Consider the following 2902-nt stretch of genomic DNA (forward strand, 5'->3'; position numbering starts at 1 on the left):
GCCGGTGCGCCACTAGTGTGATAGACACTAATGACTCACCACACCCATGATGTGCCACTACTATATTTTTTTCCAAAAATACTAATGGCGCATCAGGGAACAGTGCGTCATTACTAGTTTAACTAGTAATGGCGCACCACTTACCACGTGCGCCACTACTATCATTTTGTTTTTGTTTTTGCAAAACTACTAATGTCGCACCATCAGCTGGTGCGTCATTAGTAACCATGGTTACTAATGGCGCATTTGTAGGTGGTGCGCCATTAGTAACCTGGGACCAGCTAGATATTTTGGACAGCCACCTACACACTCACTTTCCCTACTTCATTCTCTCCACCTCCTCCTCCAAACTTGTCTCGGCTGCCTCCTCCTCCTCACCTCATTTGCACCATAGATTCATCCAAATTAAGTGGTTAAATTACCTTTTTTATAGGTAAGTAAGGGGAAAGCTTTCTTTATGTTGTAGATCTACTTTTTTCTTCCTCCAACAATGTGCACATGCACTTTTTTCTATGTATGTTTGTGGTGTTGCATATATGTTTGTGTTTGCAGATACAGGTATTTGAAATGCGATAGTTGCCAATATTTTGCCGGAATGTTGATTCATTTTCACTTTGGCGAGAATTTTGGCACTATGCATTCTTTTTTGTCCTATTTTTAGGGAAAGTGATGCCAAATTTTTTCTTGTTTCTAAAATATCGTTTTGCTCTACCCCGCAGGCGACCATGGTCCGCGTGATGACCGAAGGCATCGTGAATAGGTTTTTGAGCTCCGTGAAGGCCGAGATGCTTCAAAAGAACGAGACAGAGATAAGATGTCCGTGTCGAAGATGCAAGCAGAAGAGCCTTATTGCGGACCCGGATTCCGGGCAGGTGCGGGACCACCTGCTCTTGCATGGTTTCATGGATGGCTATCGGTGGCAAGGTGATGAAGATGACTATGAAGTCGTCCATGGGGGCCGGGCAGGAAATGAGGAAGGACAGCAAGACAACCACCGCGGCGAGGGCGGGCGAGAAGACAAAGAATCTCCAGGATATGATCACGACGGTGATGATGTACACAGTCATCATGTAGAAGATGACGGACATGATGATGAGGAAGATGAAGATGCCGGAGCAGACGATGATGGACCATCGATGGGCTGGGAGTAGGACCCTCATATTCAAGAGCTGCCGCCCGAGAGAAAGCCAAGCTGGATCAACTGGAGATAAACGCGGTTACTCCATTGTATGAAGGATGCAGGCCCGAGGATACCCGCCTAAAAGTAACGCTCATGGCTCTAGAGATGAAGGCAAAACACAAAATGACCGACGCATGCTTCGACGAGAACATGTCATTCTGGCACGAACGTCTTCCCAAGGGGAACAAGTGCCCGACCAGTTTCGAGGAGGCGAAGAAAATCGTGTGTCCTTTGGATTTACCGCACGTGAAATATCATGTGTGCATGAACAATTGCATCATTTATTGGGACGAGCACGCGGAGTCTACCATATGTCCGGTGTGCGGCGTCACTCGATACAAGAAGAGGAAAAAAGCTCCTCGAAAAGTGGTGTAGTACTTTCCGGTCACTCCTCGTCTACAGCGGTATTTCGCAAACCCTAAGCTAGCAAAGCTCCTGCGTTGGCACGCAGATAGGGAGGGGAAGAAGCGAGAAGATGACGGAAATGATCCAGAGATAAATAAAAAAATAAGATGTTGAGTCACCCTAAGGATGCGAGCCAGTGGCAAGCGTTGAACTTCGAACACCCAGAATTTGGGGACGATCCAAGAAACATCATGCTGGGCGCGAGCACCGATGGAGTCAATCCGTTTGGCAGCCAGAGAAGCACACATAGCATCTGGCCTTTGTTTGTGTGGATGTACAACCTTCCCCCTGGTGTGCATGAAGAGGAAGTACATTCACATGAATATGCTAACTGAAGGGCCGAAACAACCAGGGAACGACATCAATCTGTATCTGGGGCTGCTGAAAGAGGAGCTAGACACGCTGTAGAAAACGCCAGCCAATACGTGGGACGCCGCAGAGAAAGAATATTTCCCTATGAGAGCCGCACTGCTCGCGATGGTGCACGACTATCTCGGTTACAGATATCTCGCGGGGCAGGTGGTCCACGGATTTTCTGGATGCGTCAGGTGCATGGATGACACAACGTATCGCCAGCTAGATAGAGATTTCGGGTCTTCGAAAACCGTGTTCATGGGACATCGAAGGTGGCTTCGCGATGATGACCCATGGAGAAAACGCAAGGATCTGTTCGATGGTGAAACCGAACCCCGAAGACGCCCGCGTACGAGGCGAGGAAATAGATGAGCTGTTAAAAAATTGAAAAGATTGCTCACTGCCGGGAAAGAAGCAAAAGGTGCCAGAGCCGGGAAAGAAGCAAAAGGCGCCAGAGCCGTTGCTGAAGGTATGGAAAATGAGGTCTATTTTCTGGGACTTGCCGTACTGGAAGATCCACCGTGTGCCTCACAGCCTTGATGTCATGCATATCACGAAGAACGTGTGCGAGAGTCTGCTTGGTACCCTGCTCAACATGCCAGAGAGGACCAAAGATGGGCCGAAAGCAAGGGCAGACTTGAAATCAATGGGCATCAGGGAGGAGCTTCACGCTAATGATGATGATGATGATGAGGCGAAGCAGGACACGGAAAGTCGTCGCAAAGGCAAAAAGGCCAAGTAGACCGGAAATGACTACCCTCCCGCATGCTTCACTCTAAGTCAGGAGGAGGTCGAGCAGTTTTTCACCTGCCTCATAGGAGTAAAACTTCCTTACGGTTACGCGGGGAAGATAAGCAGATATCTAGACCCAGCAAAGCAGAAGTTCAGCGGGATGAAATCTCACGACTGTCACGTGCTGATGACGCACATACTTCCAGTTGCAATCCGTGGGATCATGGACGC

Source organism: Triticum aestivum, chromosome 7A, assembly GCF_018294505.1.
Source record: "Triticum aestivum cultivar Chinese Spring chromosome 7A, IWGSC CS RefSeq v2.1, whole genome shotgun sequence".
NCBI classification, from domain to species: domain Eukaryota; kingdom Viridiplantae; phylum Streptophyta; class Magnoliopsida; order Poales; family Poaceae; genus Triticum; species Triticum aestivum.